Raw genomic sequence first — 19601 nt, 5'->3', positions numbered from 1 at the left:
TTCACCTAGTTGGGGGCCACGGGCTCGGCTGCCTGGGGATCGGGGGGCATTCCGGGGGCCCAGGAGGAAAGGAGCGAGCGCTGTAGGAGAGGAACACGGGGAGACAGGGGGCACACGGGTGCGTGGGCTGGGTGTGCCACTCTTGGTCCCCCATTTCCCAGCTCGGCGGCCGAGGGGGCCAGAAACCACGAAGGCCTGAGCCCCGAGCCTGGCCCGGAGCCGAGTTTCTAAATTCTATTCTCGGGAAGCGGACATGGCCTCCTGGCCCGTGTGGTGAGCTGGCCCATGTGCAGTGCTGATGCGCAAAGAATGCTGTGCCATGCAGGGGTGTCCCCCGTGTAGGGGAGCCCCACACCCAAGGAGTGCGCCCCGCAAGGAGAGCCATCCTGCCTGAAGGGGTGCCCAGGAGTGGTGCCGCACACATGGAGAGCTGACGCAGCAAGATGACGCAACAACAAAAAAAGAGACGTGGTTTCCCGGTGCCACCTGATAATGCAAGTAGACACAAGAACACACGGAGAGTGGACGCAGCAGAAAACTGGGGGTGGGGGGGGAGGGGGAGAAATAAATTAAAATAAATCTTAAAAAAAAAAATTCCTTTCTCTTCCACAGGAAGCAGCGCCCTGGAGAAGGCTGCCAGCAGGGGCCGTTCAAGAGCGCGGGACACCTCGTTGTGCCAGAAAGTGAGGCGTGCGCTAAGGCTTTGGGGGCGCGCCCCAAGACAGGAAGCAGCTTGAAGGGGTTCCCTCTGGACAAATCTGGGACTCTGTAAGCAACAAAATTAAGATAGAAACGGATTGCTGCCTTTATTTTGTAAATAACTCAGGGTATAAGTAAGTGATCGAATCGACGAATGGGAGAAAGGAGCTGTACCTTGCAGTGGGATCCCAACTCTGAAGTGTAGGAGGGATAATGGAATTTGACGTTTTCCATTTGGCAACAACCAGCTGATTAATAATTGATCCAGGAAAGAATCATCAGCAAATGCGAGTCTGATGGGAAGCAGGATATTCACGTGACCTCCCAGTATCTTCTCGACAACTCTTCGCTAATTGTTTCTTGTTAATTAGCAAGCTCAAAACACCCACCGACTAACTTTCCAGAAGAGGAACCTGGCGGAAACGCTAAAATCACAGGTCCCGGGAGGACCCCTGACTGACACAGGGAAGGACGCGCCTCGCTGCTGACCCACCCCTGCCCGAAGTGCGGACGGGAACCCGGCCGTGAGGCGACGTCAGCAAAGCAGCCGGCGCAGGGGCAGGTGGGCCAAGGGCCCGGAGTTTTGGGCTCTTCGGAAACATCCACGTTATGAAAAGCAAAGGAAAAGCACTTCCAAAAATAAAAGCAGATTTGCCACCTTTAAAAATGGGTATTTCCAAAGTGACCTCGCCCTCCGACCCCACCGGCTGCCTTCTCGGTGCGCAGGCATGTCCAGGGGCCCAGCTCAGGGCCGAGGCGGGCTTGGGGACGGCGCTGGCGAGCCACAGACCCGGCCGCGGGCCGCGGTGAGACCCCGAGCAACGCGCCCCACTCTCTGGCCTCCCCGTGTCCGTCTGCTGGACATGCCGGCCCCGCCGTCCTCCCGGCCCCAGCCGCCACCCAGCTGTGCCGCCACGGCCTCCTCAAGCGGGAGGACGGAGTGCCAGGACAGACCCCAAGTCCAGGCCTCAGAGGATGGAAGAGGCGGGACCAGGAAAGCAACGCCAGAGCCCCGACTGGACTCCAGGCCCGGGAGAGGCCTCGCGGGGACGGCCGGCGAGACTTGGTGGGCCCTGCGGCTTGCTGGTCGCCTTGAACCGCGGTTAATTTCCAGATTTGGGTGGTCGCATTGTGGATTGAACGTGCTGAGGTGTTCGGGGGATATGGATGTCGTCGTGCCTGCCGCTTACTCTTGCGTGGCTCAGAAAAATAATGCGGTAAGGTGTTACTACTTGGGGAAGTTGGAGGAAGGGCCTAGCATGCTCCTTTTTTAATTTTTAAATTAAAAAAAAAATTTTTTTATCATGCTCTTTGTACTCACTAATAACTTTATATATATATATATATTTTAAATTTCTCTACCCCTCTTCCCCCAGTTGTCTGTTCTCTGTGTCCATCTGCTGCGTGTTCTTCTTTGTCCACTTCTGTTGTTGTCAGCGGCACAGGAATCTGTGTTTCTTTTTATTGCGTCATCTTGCTGCGTCAACTCTCCATGTGTACGGCACCATTCCTGGGCAGGCTGCACCTTCTTTCGCACTGGGCGGCTCTCCTTACGAGCGCACTCCTTGTGTGTGGGGCTCCCCTACGCGGGGACACCCCTGCGTGGCACAGCACTCCCTGCATGCATCAGCACTGCACATGGGCCAGCTCCACACGGGTCAAGGAGGCCCGGGGTTTGAACCGCGGACCTCCCGTGTGGTAGACGGACGCCCTAACCACTGGGCCAAGTCCGCTTCCCATCTAATGACTTTTTAAAAGTAAAAGTTAAAGATAAAACTTAAAAGGATGAAAGGGGACATTCCAGTCTGGGAGAAGATACCTGCTGTCCATGTAGCTGATGGAGGGCTAGTATCTAGATAGATAAAGAACTCTCGAGACCCAATGGTGAAAGAGCAAACGACCTGACCAGAGCTTGACCGGCCACTTCACCGAGAGACACACGGATGCACACATGGGGAGACCGTCGGCATCGTTGGTCGCCGGGGAAAGGCATGTGCGGCAGTTTGAGGCTGGGTGGACCCCAGAGGAGTTTGCTCTCAGAGTCGGTCTGTTCCTGTGGGCGGGACCCACTGCCAGGAGGGTTTTGGGTGAGGAGGATCTTAACGGAAGCTGTGAGCCTCGTTCAGGGTGGGTCTCAGTCCTCTTACTGGAGTCCTTTATAAAAGAAGGAATTTCAGACAAAGAGAAAGCCAGGGAAGCTAGAAGCTGAAGGCAATGAAACCGGAAGAGAAGGAGGAGGGCAGCAAGCACCGCGCCCCGCGGCTGAGGGGCCCAGGGTGGCCGGCAGCCGGTCTTCGGGGAGAAAGCTTCTCCAGATAATGTCTTGATTTGGACATTTTTCTCAGCCTTGAAACTCTAAGCTAATAAATTCCCACTGCTAAAAGCCAACCCATTTCTGGCACGTTGCTTTCACCAGCCTAGCAGACCAGAAGCCCGGGGAGTCACCAGGACACACTGACCAGAATGGCCAAACCCAGAAGCGTGAGGACACGGAAGGCCGGCGATGAGGCAGAGCAACTGGGTGCCCCGTACACCGCTGGTGGGAACATGAGATGGATGGCCACCCTGGAAGCAGCCGGGCAGTTTCTAGAACACTCACCGGGCAGTGGCCACATGACCTGGCTCTTATCCCAGAGAACTGAAGACTTGTATTCAGACGAAAACCTCAGCACCGGAGTTCCCAGCAGCCTCACTCATAATGGCCAAAGCCCAGGGCCAGCCCAGGCGTCCTTCAGCCAACAGGTGGCACGTACACACCTGGGGAACCATGCAGCAAGAGAAGGAATGAGCTGTCGGGGCACACCCAGCCTGGGCGAACCTCCGGAGAATGATGCTGGGTGAAAAAAGTCCATTCCAGAGGCAACATGATGTGTGACCTTTATATGGCATTTGTGAAATGACACAATGATAGTGGTTGGGAAGTGCACGTGGCTCAAGCGACTGGGCTCCCATCTCCCATATGGGAGGTCCAGGGTTCGATTCCCGGGGCCTCCTGGTGAGGGCAAGCTGGCCTGCGCAGTGAGCTGGTGCAGCAAGATGATGCAACAAAAAGAGACACAGAGGAGAGACAATAAGAGATGCAGCAGACCAGGGAGCTGAGGTGGCGCAAGAGAGTGAGCGCCTCTCTCCCATCCCTGAAGGTCCCGGTATCGGTTCCTGGGAAGACATGTAGACACAGAAGAATGCACAGGTAATGAACACGGAGAGTAGACAATGGGGGCAAATAAATCTAAAAAAAAAATGACCGTGGATGTCAGGGGTTGAGAGCGTGACGGTGGGGGAGGCTACAGCACTGCCCCGGGAGGGATCCACAGAGGGAATTTCTTTTTTTTTTTAAAGATTTATTTATTTACTTATTTTCCCCCTTCCCCTCCCCCCACCCTCCTGTTTTGCTGTCTGTGTCCATTCGCTGTGTGATCTTCTGTGTCTATTTCTCTTTTTGTCTTCTCTCCTCCAGGATTCGTCAGGATTCGATCCTGGGGACCTCTGATGTGGAGAGCGGTTCCCCGTCAGTCGTGCCACCTCAGTGCCTGGTCTCTGCTGCGCATCACCTTACTCTCCCTTTCGTCTGTCTTTTGATGCGTCGTCATCTTGCTGCGTGACTCTCTCGCGCGGCACTGGCTCACCACGTGTGCCCTCATGTGGGCACTGGCTTGCGTGGCACACTTCCTCTTCTCTTTCACAGGGATTGAACCTGTGCCCTCCCTGTGGTAGGTGGAGGCTCTATCACTTGAGCCACATCCGCTTTCTGAATTTCTGTTTCTTGTCCGTCCTAAGTCAGTGTCGTGGCTGTGATTTTGTGCCATGGTTCGCAGGCTGTTACCACTGGGGGGAAGCTGGGTGAGGGACATGGGCTCTCTGGATTATTTCTTGCAAATGCACGTGACTCTACAGTGATAAAAATTTTTTTAGAAGATTTATTTGTTATTTATTTCTCTCCCCTCCCCCGCCCCTTCCCCCAGTTGTCTGCTCTGTGTCCATTCACTGTGTGTTCTTCTGTGCCCACTTCTATTCTTCTCAGCGGCCCAGGAATCTGTGTTTCTTTTTGTTGTATCACCTTGCTGTGTCAGCTCTCCGTGTGTGCGGCACCATTCCTGGGCAGGCTGCACTTTCTTTCTCGCTGGGCGGCTCTCCTTACAGGGTGCACTCCTTGTGTGGGGGGCTCCCCTATGCGGGGGACACCCCTGCGTGGCAGGGTACTCCTTGCGTGCATCACATGGGCCAGCTCCATACGGGTCAGGAGGCCCAGGGTTTGAACCGCGGACCTCCCATGTGGTAGGCGGTTGCTCTATCCATTGGGCCAAGTCCGCTTCCCTGTGTTTTTTTTTTAAGATTTATTTTATTTCTCTCCCCTTCCCTCTCCCCCACTGTCTGCTCTCTGTGTCCACCTGCTGTGTGTTCTTCTGTGTCTGCTTGCACCCTCGGTGGTACTGGGAATCTGCATCTCTTTTTCGTTGCATCATCTTGCTGCATCAGCTCTCCGTGTGTGCAGTGCCACTCCTGGGCGGGCTGTGCTTTCTTCACACGGGGCGGCTCTCCTTGCAGAGTGCACTCCTTCTGCGTGGGGCACCCCTACGTGGGGGACACCCTTGCGTGGCATGGCACTCCTTGCATGCGGCCACTCTGCATATGGGTCAGCTCACCACATGGGTCAGGAGGCCCTGGGTTTGAACCCTGGACCCTCCATACGGTAGACAGATGCTCTATCAGTTGAGCCACGTCCACTTCCCAACATGTCCTTTTTTGTTAGTATTTTTCTGATATAGCATTTTAAAATTTTGATGGAAGTATAGTACACGATATACAAGTGTCCCATCTTAACTGGCCAGCCCTGTGAATTCTCATGTGACGAGCACGTCCACATACCCAATATGCAGATCAAGGCTCAGCACAGCTACCTGGGTTGCGCATTCCCACCTTGTTTCCTGGTCTTTTGGGCAGAAGCTCTGCCGCCAGCTGGCATAAATACAGACAATGCTCACTATTTGTTGCGACAGAGGTGGTGCTCGGGCCAGAGGAGGCAACCTTCTGTCTCTGTGCTGGGCCTCCAGGGAAGATGAGGACGGGAGGGTGGGCTGTCCTGGCACCGCAGACACTGCCTCCCCGTCCGCCTGGCTGGAGCCAGGAAGGCAGGGGCGTCTCCGACTGGACCACCTGCGGAAAGGAGGCGCTCGTTCCCTCGCAAGCAGCGCCCGTCCCTGTGCATCCGCCGCAGAGCTGGCTGGCACGCCACTCTGGCCACGGCGCTGGCATCACCGTGGGTGGTCTGGACCCCTCTTGGCACCTGGTGAGGTCTAGAGACCCCCCTTGACAGAACAATGTTCTTAAATACTTCAATAAATCAAATTTATTATTGTCTTAAATTTATATAATTTAACTATAAATAGGAAAGAACAGGCAGAGGAATATAAAGGAAACCAATTATACTGAAATGCAATGTTCAAAGTATTTATAAAAGTTTTGTGCTACATTAACAGGTGAACTTCTTTACTAACAGGTTCAGTAATTGCTGCAATTCTGAGGCCGCGATGAACAGCTACTTAATTCAAGACATCTACAGCTGCAGTGTGGTTCGCCAGTGACCATGATTCCGGGATTCATAACAAAAGGGACTGCTGGTTTCGGTTAGAGATCAGTGAAAATAAAGGTGCAATGCTGCCCCAAGCATGTCCAGTATCCAAGCCTGCCCGTGACCTGCTGTGGGGTCCCTCACAGGCCCACCGGCCCAACACTGGGGCTGGACTTGGAAGTTTTATCTGATCCAAGGGTCTGTTCTTCAACGCATGACCCTCATTTACCAGCATCTCTTGTGATTATTAGTGTATTTACACCGATTCCCTTTTTTTTCCCCTAATGGTTGGGAAGTTTTACATATAGTATATTCTCATGGGGACTTGCATTTTTAACACGCATGCTAGAATTTACCTTTTTCTCCCCATGTCTATAGTTGATCCGTATCTGTCTTTGCCCCACCAATAAGACAAAGCACTGTGCACAGTTTTCCTCTCTCCTCTGCCCCTCCCCGCAGCCCCTGCTGAGGGCACCGGGATTTTCCTTTCAGGCTGTTAGGAAGGTTTTCCAAAATAGATGTGATAAAAATGTCTCACTACAGCTTGTAGCCCATGCCTTCCTCTTGGATTTATTTTTTGTTTTGCCAGATTACATAATCCAGTAAATACTTCAGATAGTGTTTGTGGGGGAAAAGCCTCCCTGAACAGGTGCACGGCCAAAACGGAGTTCAGCGCAGAGGCCTGGCGGGGAGCCCGCGGCGTCCAGGCTGCAGGCCCCCGGCTGCGAAGAGGCCCCCCTGCATTTCTCAGCCCACGGGCCCACGGGAACCCCGATGTCAGGCCTATTCTAGGGTTTTGTGGGGTTTTTTTTTTCATTTCTTTCCCCTTCTCCCCCCTCCCCCAGTTGTCTGTTCTCTGTGTCCATTTGCTGCGTGTACTTCTGTGACCGCTTCTGTTGTTGTCAGCGGCACTGGGGATCTGTGTTTCTTTTTTTTGTTGCGTCATCTTGTTGTGTCAGCTCTCCGTGTGTGCTGCACCATTCTTGGGCAGACTGCACTATTTTCCGCCCTGGGCCGCTTTCCTTACGGGGCGCACTCCTTGCGCCTGGAGCTCCCCTACGCGGAGGACACCCTTGCGTGGAGGGCCCTCCTTGTGCGCATCAGCACTGCACATGGGCCAGCTCCACACAGGTCAAGGAGGCCCGGGGCTTGAACCACGGACCTCCCATGTAGTAGGCAGACACCCTATCCATTGGGCCAAGTCCACTTCCTGTTTTGTGCTTTTTTGTTTTTAAATAGGTAACCTGTTTTATTTTCTTGCACTGGGAGCTTTTATCTTTCTCTCCATTGCTCTAAAATCCTTCTGCAGCTCAGAGCAGAGTTCTTCTTCTCTCTACATTTTCATTCCTTCTCTAACTGTTCTCTCCTTTGAAATGCCTTTCCAATGGATGTAAAAACTCATGGGTCTATTTTCCATTTTTAAAAAATTATCTTTCAAACGTTATCCCCATTTGTCCTTTTGTTCTGTGTTCTAGAGAATTCTTCAGCTTCAGTGTGTGGCTCACTAATTCACAGCACAGTCATATCTATTTACATCAATTGAGTATTTTTTGTATCCAAGTTGTTTTATTTCCTAAGCTATCCAGTTGACTTTTGGAAATGTCTTTTTAAATTTTTTGTTTTTTTCACAACCAAAACAGTTTTGATGTGTTGTTTTCTGACTATAAAAATAATATATTCCTGTATAACTTTGAATAATGCACAAAATTATAAAGAAGGCAAAAATCACCCGAGAGTTCATCTCCCCAGAGACTTTTTTTTTAAGGACAAAATTCCCTCTTTTCTTTCTAAAGATAAAACTGACTTGTTTGTTTGTTGTAGGCAGTTCTGGGACCTGGAGCCGCGCGCTCGTCCGCGGGAAGCAGGCGCTCAACCCCCGAGCTCCTCCGGCTCCCAGCTCATCTTCTGGAGCTTTCTGGGGGTGCTGAAGGCGCCTGCTCCGCGGCGTGCTCCTCAGGCGGGTCAGGCTGCTGTGGCGAGCGGACGCCCAAGGGGAGGACTCACACGAGTGGGGGCTTCTCTCGGACCTGCACGCCTCACGGTCGTCTGGGTCCCCGAGCCGACGGGGCTCCACGGCTGCTCCAGTGACCACCCCGGTGGGGGGGGAGAAGGTGGCCCCCGGGGGGTGTCTGGAGAGACCCAGACCCTGGCCACGCCCACTGCAAGACCCCTGGAACCCTAGGGTGCCTGGGGACCAGCGAGAGGGGGCGTCCAGCTGTGCTTCATCAGGGTCCTCTGAGTGACAAGTGACCCCATTATCTGCACCCCCAGCCCCCCTTAGCCTGATCTCCGCCGGGCGCCGAGGGGCTTTCATTTCACCCAGCCTGCGGTTTGGGGCCATGCTCGGCCTTGCCCCACTGGCAGGGCCTGCCTTGCGGCCTCACGGAGCCCCTTCTGCCCCTGGCCACCCCCTTCTCGGGAGACCACGTGGGAGCAGCCTGCCACGGCAAGCCACGGCCAGTACTGGCCCCCGTCTACTTTCCCAGTTTGACCAGACGCTTTGCCACCCCCGAGGGGTCTCCAGCGCCCTGTGGCTCTTCCCTGCTATCCACAGTCCAAACACTAAGCCGACGCCACGTACCTCGGGGTTTTGTCCCAGCAGCACCCCAGGTATCAGTTTCCACACTTGTCACACGTGTTTGTCAGCTCTTGTCACAACAAACTCGAGTTCAGTGGCTTAGAACAGCGATCGCTGCTTCTCGCACGCGCAGGCTGGGGGACAACTCCGCCGAGGCGGGCTGGACTCCAGGTTCGGTGCCAAGTTTGCCCGGGTTTCTCACACCCTCCTCGGGCCAGCGGCCACCCACGAGCACGTGGTCCCATTCCACCCACCAAGAGGCCACGGCAGGGAGGGGCGCGGGACTGCACTTGAAGAAGGCCGGGAGCTGGGACCACCGAGGGCTCATCGCTGGAGAGTGCTCCATCCACCGACCGGGACGTCGCCACCCAATCCACGGAGAGCGCAGGACGCAGGTTCCAGGGGACGGCGGCCTCCCGCACAGGCGTGCAGGGCCCGGGCTGGCCGCGGGTCTGCTCTCGTCAGTGCGAAGCTTCCCAGGCCACGCGGGATGTCACCGAGCCAGGAAGGGGGGAGAGTGGGGGAGCGCGGGCCGGGTGTGAAGTGGTACACGTCCCCTCTGCTCGGTTCTGTGGGGGAGGAGCTGGCCACGCGGGGCTCCCACAGCACAGCTGCTCGGAACCTGCGAATGGGGCCTCGCTGGCGGAAAAAGGTCTCTGCAGGTGTAATTAGTGAAGGGTCTTTTTTCTTTTTTTTAAAAGATTTATTTATTTCTCCCCCCCTTCCCCCATTTTCTGCTCTCTGTGTCCATTCACTGTGTGCTCTTGTGTCTGCTTGTCTTCTCATTAGGCAGCTCTGGGAACCAATCCCAGAACCTTCCAGAGTGGAAGAGAGGTGCTTAATCTCTGGCGCCATCTCAGCTCCCTGTTCTGCTACCTTTTCTTATTTTCTCTCCTCTGTGTCTCTTGTTGCGTCATCTTACTGTGCCAGCTCCCAGCGCCGACCGGCGCTCCTGCACAGGGCGGCCCCCCACGCAGGGCGGTATTCCCATGTGGGCCAGGTCGCCCTCCCCAGGAGGCCCTGGGCATCGAACGCTGGACCTCCTATATGGTAGACGGAAGCCCAGTTGGTGAGCCACATCCGCTTCCCAGTGAAGGGTCCTAAGATGAGATCATCCTGGATTTAGGGTGGGCCCTAACCCCAACGCCAGGCATCCTTGTAGAGGAGGGGGTCGGGTGATGACGGGGCCAGAGGCTGGAGTGATGCTGTCACAAGCCAGGGATGGCCAAGGATGGCCGAGAAAACCCCAGAAGCCCAACGCCAGGCCACGGGACACTCCGCTAGAGCCTTCGGGGGGAGCCCGGTCCGCCTGACACCTCGAGTTGGGACTGCTGGACTCCAGAACGGCGAGAGAACAAAACGCTGCTGTCAGAGGCCCCCGTCTGTGGTCCTGTTAGAGCAGCTACCGACAGCCCTGGGCATGGGCAGGGCCCTGCTTGGAACCTGGGCGATGGAGTCCAGCCCCACGGCCGGGCATGGTGGACAGTGGCAGTCCCTGCACCCCCGGTTCTGTGTAGGGCGTGGGGGCCCTCCCTTGGGGCGGGGGGTCCAGGTGTGCCCTCTGCTGGGTCTGGGGTCCCCGAGTGTGTTGGCATGTCCAGCAAGCTGCAGCGAGCATCAGTACCCGTTCTGGGGACAGGCGGTTCCCTGCCCTGTCCCTCACTTGTGTTATTCACCAAAGGGGCCTATTTTGCTTGTCCCAGGCTGGGGTGGGGCTGAGCCCCACAGGTACCCCAGCCAGGCACCCCGAAGTTGCCCCAGGATCCCTCGGCTCCCCTCGGTGCTCCCACCAGCTGCTAGCAGTTTCTGCCTCCATGCTTTCAGGGCCCTGGCTTTCTCCCTCCAGCCAGAGCAGCCACCTCCCATGCCCGCAGGACTCTGGGGGTTTCTGGTCTGCTGAGGCCACCTCTTCTTGTCCTGGCTATGATGGATGTTGGAAGTTTTACCTGCCATTTCCAGGGACTGGGGGTGGGCGGGGAGGCCCTGGGGAGTCTGGACTACCGTGCTGGTTAAATCCCTTGTGGCCTCTAAATCCGCTTGGAGGCTTAACCCCAAGGAAGCCGCACGTTCCGGGAACGCGACAGGGATGGTGGGTGGCAGCCAGGGCTGGACGCGGGCGGATGCCGGGGGCGTCCAGGGCTCAGCTCACACCTGGCTCCGGATGCCCAGGGCCCTCGGATGGAGGCGCCCAAGCCGGAGCCTTAGAGCTCACTGGCCAGTGGACTTAGGAGCAAGGAGCCGCTTGGGGACTCGGCGAGAGCAGGGCCAGCGGCCTGGGGCCCAGGACTGGCAGGCCGAGCCCCCGGCCGCGCGCGTCTGGGCTTGTGACCAGGCGAAGTTCACGCTCCTACATCTCCAACCAGTTTCCAGGGGAGCCACTCAGCCTGCCCAGCTCCATTTCTCATTTGGTTTATTAGAGATTTCATTTTGAGCCAAGGTTTGGAAATGAAAACAAGTTTGAAAATCACCTCCCTGGGTCCATGATGTGGCTTTTCTTTCTCCTGGAGTTCAAAGAACCCCGCATCTTAGGGGGTCGGCGGGAGCTGGGCACTGCCGCGCGGGCTCTGGTATCCAGCGAGTCCCGGGCACCCCAAGGAGGCGCTATTTCCCCCCCTCCCCCGGGAGCCGCCCGGGTCCCGTCCCCACCCCGCGCTCCCCGGCCTTGGCCGACGGCAGGGGTGACACCCAGCTTTGGCCCGCCCCGGGGTCCGGGCCGGCAGGGGCGAACCCACCGCCTCGAGGGTGGCCCGCGGCCAGGCCTGGAGCCCGAGGCCCTCCAGCGACAGGGGACGGGAGGGGCGGGGTCCCGGGCGGTCCCTCGTGCTGTGACATTTCTCTCGCAAGGTCACCCAGCTGCGGGCCGCCCCGAGGACCAGGGCTCGGAGCACCCCCCTTCCCGCGTCCGACGCGCTCGTCCTTGGCGGGCCCCGGCTCGCGGGAGAAGCACCGCAGCGCTGAGCCCGGCGAGGGTTCCCCCTCGGCTCCTCCGACTCGGTCGCAGGGCGCCTGCGCACACCCCGCCCCGCGCGGGCCCGAGGCCCCGCCCCCCGGGTCCGCCCGCCGCCCATTGGCTGCGCCGCGTACCGCCCGCGCATCGGCGCCACCCCATTGGCCCGCGGCCGCGGCCCAGACAAAGGAAGCGGCGGCGGCGGCCGGCGATTGGGCGGCGCGCGGGCGTGGGCGGGGCGGCGCGAGCGGAGGGGGCCGGCGCGGGCGCGGGATTTAAGGTGGCGGGCGCGGGATTTAAGGTGGCGGGCGCGGGTTGGGTGCGGGCTGCGCTGGGGGGCCGCTCCCGCTTCCGGCGCGCGCAGGGCCCGCGGGCCAGGCCGGGAGCCCGTTCCCTCGCGCGGGGCCGGGGCGGCCCGGTGGGCGGGGCGGCGCCCGCCTCCTCCCCGCGCCCTCCCGCCCGGGCCCCGCCGGGTCGCGCGGCCGCCGCCTCGTCCTCCCCGCGGGCTCCGCGCCGGCTCCGCAGCTCGGCGGGGCCGAGGGGGCCGCGCGCCAGGCCCGAGCCGGGATCCCGCGGCCGGAGCCGCCGGGCCTGCGGGGCCGGGACCCCCAGCGCCTGGCGCGGGGCGCGGGGCGCGGGGCGCGGGGCGCGGGGCGCGGGGCGCGGGGCGCGGGGCGGGAGGGCTGGGCCGGGGCGCCGGGCGCGCGGGCGTTGCTTCGGGGACCCCTCGCAGGTGGCGGCCGCGAGCCTCGCTCGGAGCGTCGCCAGGTACGTGCGTTTTCCTTGCTTCGCGCGCACGCGGGGGGCAGCGGGGGCGGCCGGCGGGGAGCGCGGGCCTTCGCCGTAAGCGAGTCTCGGCCCCGCGCGGGGCCCGGGCGCGCCCCCCTGCTCGGGAGCCCTGCCCCTGCCGCCCGCCTCCCTGGGATCGGCCGGGGCAACCGCGCGCCCCGATTCGTGACGAGCGGGGCGGCCCGGGGCTCTCGGGGGCCGGTGTGGGCCCCGTGCCGGGTGGGCAGTGCCACTCCTCCCTGGGACCCCGCGGCGGGCTCGTCCCCTCCCCCTGCCCCCTTCAAAGAAAAGAAGTCCTCGAGGGCCGCCGGGGGCGCGGGCTCGAATGCGCTCCCGGAGCTCCCCGGGCCGGGCGCAGGGCGCGCGGGGGTCCACGACAAAGAGGAAGTTGGGGGTGGACGGCGAGGGTGCGCTCTTTTCTTTGGGGTTCTTGGGGAAAGAACTTGCTTTCTCTTCCTCCTCCCACCCCCACATTAGAGGCAGTTCAGCCGGAGACCCCCACTTCTCTGCCTTATCTACTCATGTGCGTTTTGGAGGGGCTTGTTGGAGGGCTGGTCCGGGGGGCCCTAGTTTCTAGGGAGATGGCAAACTTGGCCTCCAGCGGGCGGGGAACCCCGGTAGGCTGAAACGTGTTCCTTGCCGATTGCGGAGAAGACCGAGAGTGGAGGGGCTTGCTGGTTAAGGGGTGCGTGTCCTCTTGTGCCCTCGCCCGAAGTCAGAACAAAGGGCGGAGGCAAAGGCGGGGGCCGGGGATCCCGCAGCGCCTGAGTCCTAGGGCACACGGTTTTTAAAATGCCTCAGCTCCCGTCCCCACGCACCCGGGGGATTTTCACCTAAGTCGAGGTTCCAAAGAAAGGGGCCCCCAGCCCGGAGTCAGGTCCGGTCCTGGCAGCGCAGCCATCAGACTGGGCGGCGCGAGCCCCGGAACCCTCCCGGCGCATCCGGAGTCGGGACTCCGGGCTGGAAGGACCTGAGGATGGGAAAGGCCCCTCCGGGGAGTGGGGGTGACGGAGGGCAGCTTTGGGGACCGAGACGCGGGGTCAGGGCGTTCCCATCGTCCTGGCCGCCGCAGACCCGCGTCCGACCAAGCCACGACCATTTTCTCTCCACCGAGACCTCCACCAGCCGGCCCGGCTCCCGCGCACGTAAGCCCCCCGAATGGCCCCCCTTCCAGGCGGCCCTGTTCTTGGTTTACACCTGGGGACCACCGGACTCATTTTTCATTTAGGGTTTTTTTAAATTTTAAACATGGAAAGCACCCTTTGGCTCCTCCGTGGCCCACTTGGGTAGCTCTCCTGCCCCGCGGGGAGAAAGAAAGAAAGGCAGCTCTCGGCCTCCCTGCCGCGGCCATGGCTGCCGGGACCCTCGCGGATCCCGGGACCCTCGCAGATCCCGGGACCCTCTTGGATCTGTCCCCTCTTCCTCCAGGCGGGCAGAGGGGTTTCACCTCCTCCCGCGGCCCCCTGGCGTTTCCAGGCGCCCCCTCCCTCCAGCTGTGCCGGAGGCGCCGGCTGTGGTGCGGCCCCCAGGTCCCAGCCCCTGCCCCCCTCCACCTCGCTGTCGAGGGGTCCCCGCTGTGCCTGCCGTCCCCACCCCCACCCTCCTCTCTTTGTTCCCTCTCCGGACAGTGAGTTGCAACTGGCCGGGGAAAAAATAGTTAGATGGAAAGCGAAGAATTGAAGGGGCGTGCTGGAGGCCCGAGTGAGGCCGGGCCCTCACCCCGCCTGCGCCGCGTCGACCTTTTTCGCAGCCCCGACCTTTTTCGCAGCCCCGACCGAGGCCGCCTTCTCCTGTTTTCCTGGGAATTTGGAAACTTCTCACTGTCCCCCGATACATCCCTTTCAGGGAGCGACGACGCAGAGTCCTCGGTGACCCCTGTTTCTGGCCAGTGCCCGCTTCCCAGCTCGAGTCTGGACTTAATTGATTCTCAGATGGGGAGCAAGGTGTCGGGTGGGAGGGGCGGGGGACCTTGCACCCCTCTTCCTAAGAAGGGCAGCGCGTGGCCCTCGTGTGCCCCGGCCGCAAGCCAGGACACCGTGCGTGCCTTCGTTCCTTCTCCACGCTCCCTCGGGACGGGCGCGGGAGGGTGGCAGCGCGGGTGGAGCCCTCCACGGCGACTCCTTTGTCTGGCGTGGGAGCGGCGGGGCGCCCTGCGGCGGGGCCCACGGGGGCCGGGGGAGCGCGCGCGGCTGCGGGGCGGCCCCTCCTCGCGGGGTGCAGGTGGCTCCGGGGAGCCCTGCTCAGGCACGCAGCTGCTGTCCTTGGGGCCGTGTGCGGTCCCCCCAAGCCGCACCCGGGACCCCAGCCGGGGAGCGGGGCGGAGTGAGGGAAGTTGCGGCCCGTGTAGATTTATTATTATTTTTTATACTCGAATTAACTGGAAAAATAATAACCGCCCTTCCCAGCGCAGAGCAGAGGCGTGGGGTGCTTTTTAAAAAGCACCCCCCCTCATGGCGGTGGTTTCTGACCTTTTCGGGCTATTAAAAGAAATGTTGCCACGTTTGGTTTTTGTTGCCATGACAAACGGAGAGGGTAGCCCAACATTTTGAAGTAATTTGATAAGCCCTCAAGTAGCAACTCGGAGAGGGAGGCCGGCGGCCCAGGTACAGTTTCTTTATAACCTGAATTTACAATGAAAGCTTCCTCCTTTATGGATATAATAGATTAGATTTCACAACTTAATTCTCCGGAATGGCTCCATTTAAGGGAGCTCCGGCTGATTTTATTACACTGAGCCAAATTGCATGTTTGTGCTCTTACGGAAAAGCGATGGTGACACGAAGAGACATGATTTTTAAAGTAAAAAAACCAGCGGGTTCAACCCCGTCCCCCCCCATCCTTCCACCTCCTCGCCCCCAGTTCCCTGGGTGGGAAAGGACCAGCAATTTGTTTGTGTTCACAGTTTCTCCGGACGCGCAGCCCTGTGGACGCAGGGTGCCCACGCGGGGCTCGGCCGGCTAGGGCTAGGGCTTGGGGCCTGCAGCGGCGGTTCCTGGAAGCGTGGAAACTCCCTGCACAGGCCCGGGCGTCCCTGCCAGCGATCCACAGCCCCCCACAGCCCCCCGAAGGCCCTGCCAGGGCCCTACGGGGCTGCTCCAGCCACTGGGCACAAAACAAGCGCCCCAGAAGGCCTGGCCCGTGTCCTGCGCCCCTGGGCGGTGGGAAGAGCCGGGGCGCACCCCAGACCCCCCAGCACCTGTGGGCAATCGGGCCCTCGGGGAGTGGGTGGCGGCGGAGGAACTTTCTAGGCCCAGGCAGCCCCCACCCAGCCCACCCCCGTGAGCAGACAGGCTGTGGGCGCCCCGCGGGCCTGGGGGAGGGGCCTGGGCGCTGCACCCGCGCTGCCGCCCGACCCTCCCCAAGGAGGGGGCTGGTCAAAGAAGGATTGATCCCCTGGGGCGCTGAGGGCGACGGTGGCAGGGCAGGGCAGGGCAGGCGCATGCGGGGAGGGCGGCCGGGGCGTACGTGCACCCTAAATTAAATCTTCGCAGTGCCTGACCTCGTTTCATCCTTGGGCGCGATAGCGGCGCAGCTGTTTTTCCCGAATTCCTGCTGCTGGGGAGGGGCGTCATTATTATTTTTGGTCGTCCCAGCCTCCTGGAAAACGCTGGGCCTGGAGAGGGTAATGATGGGCCGCGGGCTCCCGGAGGAGGCACCTCCACCCAGAGGGGAGACCTGGCCGCACCCCCAAGGGCCAGCCTCAGCCCCTCCTCGCCTTCAGAGCCCCCACCGTAGGGTCCTGCCCACCACAGCAGCGCGCCCCCCACCTGGTTCCCAGGGGAGGGTGCAGCGTCCTGGACTGGGGCGTCGGTGGGAGGGATAGAGGCAGCCCCCACCCCGTCTTGCCCACCTTGTGCCTGGGTCTGCGACCCCAAGCTCGCCCCCAGCGATGGCTCACTGTCCTCTTCCAAGATGACACCTCACCCCCGCGCCACCCAGACCCCCCCGGCCGCGGTGCCAGGAAAGGCGGCCCCCTCCGTTTGCTTCAGGGGGGGTCAGTGCTGGCCCAGAGGCAGTTAAAGATTAACAGGCCTGGGGCGGGGGAGGCCAGGAGGGGCTCTAGCCCCACCCCAGCAGCCCCCATCTGCGCGGGGGCATCGGGGACGCGGTGCTCAGCGCAGACCTGGCCCCGGCTTCAAGCCGGCTTCACCCCTGCCCGTGGAGAGGGGCCGGGCTCCTTGGCCCCGGTGCGCGGGGGCGGGGACATGGGCTGTGCCTGGGACGGCCCCTGGGGTGAGGGGCGTGGGGGCGGCCGAGGGCCAGCTGCGACCCAGGTGGGAATGGCCCCTCTGCAGCTGCCGTCCCCAGGGTCGCGGCTCCGCGGTGTGGCTTCCAAGACGTCCCGGCCCTCTCCCCGTCGTCCTGCCGGTGGATTTACTTACCCCTGTGCCAGGCCAGCCACTGGACGTGACACGCGACACGGCAGGAACGAACTTTAGTCCCCACGCAATTAAGGCCGCAGGGACTATACTTCATTAACAGTTGTTATGCAATAAAAACGATAAAATGGCTCCTATTTGCGATTTGAAAGTGCAGTTTGTGTTAATTTATGTTTCTCATCGCCTGGCGGGGGTCGGAGCCGCAGCCCCTCCACCTGGGATGGCCGCGGAGAAGCCGAACTGGAGTGGCTGGAAAGGCGGCGAGGGCCCGGGCGGGAGGGGGCCGTCCTGGGCGGCTTTTCACCCGGGGTGCACCCGGCCGGGTGCCCGGAAGCCTGGGCAGGGCTGGGACCCGGGGACCCCGGGCCGAGGCTGCGGCTCCAGCCGGCCCACCCCGAGGAATCAGCCCCCTGCTCCCGGTGCCCTGTGCGCGTCCCTGCTCGCCTTCTGTGCCCTGGCCCCCCGTGGGGCGAGGAGGGGGTGTCAGCCCTCAGTCCCCGCCCCAACTTGGCGCTCACACGGAGGTCAAAGGCCAGGTCGTGGGACGCTGTGACGGCATCTCAACCTGACTGGCGACAGGCTGCGCCCCCGCACCGGCCACTGGTGACCCGCGGGGCCTTTGAGGGGGCCTGGAGCCAGCGCCAAAGGCGGAGGGGCCTGGCTGTGCGCAAAGGAACAGGGGAAGCCAGCGGCTGTGGAGGACGAGGCCGGGGACCGACAGGTGGGGCACCCGAGAACCCCGAAACACGACTGCCGCGGCCACCCCGGGGCCGTGACGTCGGCTCCGTCGCCCGCCGGGGACGCTGCTGGAGCCCAGGCGCCCAGGCCGCGGCCACCCCCCGGCTTACCACGATGCGGCTCGCTCACTGCCCCCCTCACCAGGGCAACCCCCAGCCAGTGGCCCTCACCCTTGGTGGCCCGCCAGGCGCCCCCCACCCCCCTCCCAAGGACGGCCCTGGCCCCTCCACTTTACCTTTTATTCTGGAAGCGCAGCTGCCGAGTTAATTGGCAAACTTTCCCAGAAGTAAACTTGAGGGATGGAAATTAATAATTTTCCCGGCGTGGCGCTCATTGCTAATCAGGCCGGCTGGGAGGGAGGGGCTTGGGGGCATCCGAGGGCCCCTTAAAAGCCATTAGCGCGAACAGGAGCTCCCGGGGCCCGGGCTTCCCCGCGCACCCCGGCAGCTGAGCCACCGAGCGCCGGGTCACCCAGGCTGTGCAGCGGCCGCGGCCCCTCGCTCTGTGGCCTGCACCCACTCGCCTTCTGGGAAAGGAGGGGCTCCCACTTGGGGTCCCTCACTGACCCCGGGGGGGGCGGCAGCTCCTGAGACAGTCCCCCCGCCAAGCTCTTGGGGTGACTTGCTGGCCCCTCCCAGGCAGGCAGGCTCGGCCAGCGGTCCTTGAGCCCGGCCACGCCGTGGAGCTCCCCGGCGTCCTAGAGCCTCCCCTCTGGGTCTGGAGTCAGGGTGGCCCCTGGAAAACGGGCTGGGGTACCCCCGAGGGTCTGACCCCGCAGGCCACGACCCCCCGCCCGGGCCGCGCTGCAGGGCGGTGGGCCGAGTGGGTGGCTTCGTGCAGGGCGCGTCTGTTTCCCAGGCACAACGGTGGTTTCCGCAGCCACTTCCCGCCGCTGTCCCCGCCTGCCTGCTCCCCCGGGGCTTTGCTCCGGAGACCCCGCAACCGGGGGGCAGGGGGAGAGGGGCTTCCCAGCTCCTCCGAAGTGGCTGGAGCACCAGGGGCGCACGATGGGGACGCCGCCCCTGGCCCAAGCCGGCCTCTTCATCCTGATGGAACGAGACTGGAATGAACCCAGGTGGGCTGCACAAGCCGAAGAGGGGGTGTGTGGATAAGCTGGGGGGCGGGGAACGACACGGGCCAGGCCCCGGCGCTTGGTCTGTTTAAAGCCCTTGTGCCCACAGCTGCCTGGTAAATAATAAGAAAACTGAAGACATGATGCCCAGAGAGGGTCAGGAACGTTCCCAAGGCCACACAGCAGGGCTGGAGCCCACCTCATCCAAGATACCACGTGCCGAATAATGACAGTCGTCCTCCCGGCGGGTCACCCCTCCGGCCCTGCGCATTATCCTGGGCTAGGCCGCTGTCCCCGCTGCCAGGCTGGGCAATCGCGGCCGGCAGCTTCTGAGGGCAAGGGGCTCATGCCTCACCCCAGGCCCTGGGGGCTGGCGCGGGCAGAGGCGAGCCGCCGGGGGGCCTCTCCTTCCCCGGGGCGCCTTGCATGGTGGTCCCCGCCGACTGCGTGCGGTGCGCTGGCTGCGCGGTCATCTGCGCCCGGGGTTCCGGCCCAGGCTGCCTTTGGGTCCATCCCGTGGGTGTGTGGCCTCTTCCTCGAGCCAGGCCCGCGGCCCAGTACCCCTCAGCCCGCCGCTCGCCTTCCAGGGTTTGCGGGGGGCCCTTGGTTCAGAGGGAGGCGGGGCCCCGCCCTCCCCACACCCCTGGGACGGGCCACTGCGTGGCGCCAGCAGCCGCTGTCCTGCTCGCCTGCAGGGCGCCCCTGGCCCAGGGGTGGACCTGGGGTGCCGGCCACGGCAGCCACCCCGAGGGCCCTGGACCCGAGGAGCCGCGAGAACCCCGTGGCCATGGGCACGGCGGGGGCGCAGGGACAGCAGGTGCTGGCCACGG

General features: G+C 61.7%; 1 long non-coding RNA gene across 1 annotated transcript; it reads left to right on the top strand.

Moving 5' to 3' along the window:
* Positions 1-618: 618 nt before the first annotated feature.
* LOC111763220 (uncharacterized) lies at positions 619-7712 on the top strand. Its single transcript, XR_002796129.3, has 2 exons — positions 619-1916; positions 6197-7712. It is a non-coding gene; the product is annotated as an uncharacterized lncRNA (long non-coding RNA).
* Positions 7713-19601: the final 11889 nt, after the last annotated feature.

Source organism: Dasypus novemcinctus, unplaced genomic scaffold (assembly GCF_030445035.2).
Source record: "Dasypus novemcinctus isolate mDasNov1 unplaced genomic scaffold, mDasNov1.1.hap2 scaffold_477, whole genome shotgun sequence".
NCBI lineage: Eukaryota > Metazoa > Chordata > Mammalia > Cingulata > Dasypodidae > Dasypus > Dasypus novemcinctus.
The sequence above is the reverse complement of the archived record's forward strand: the minus strand, read 5'-3'. Positions and strand labels throughout refer to the sequence as shown.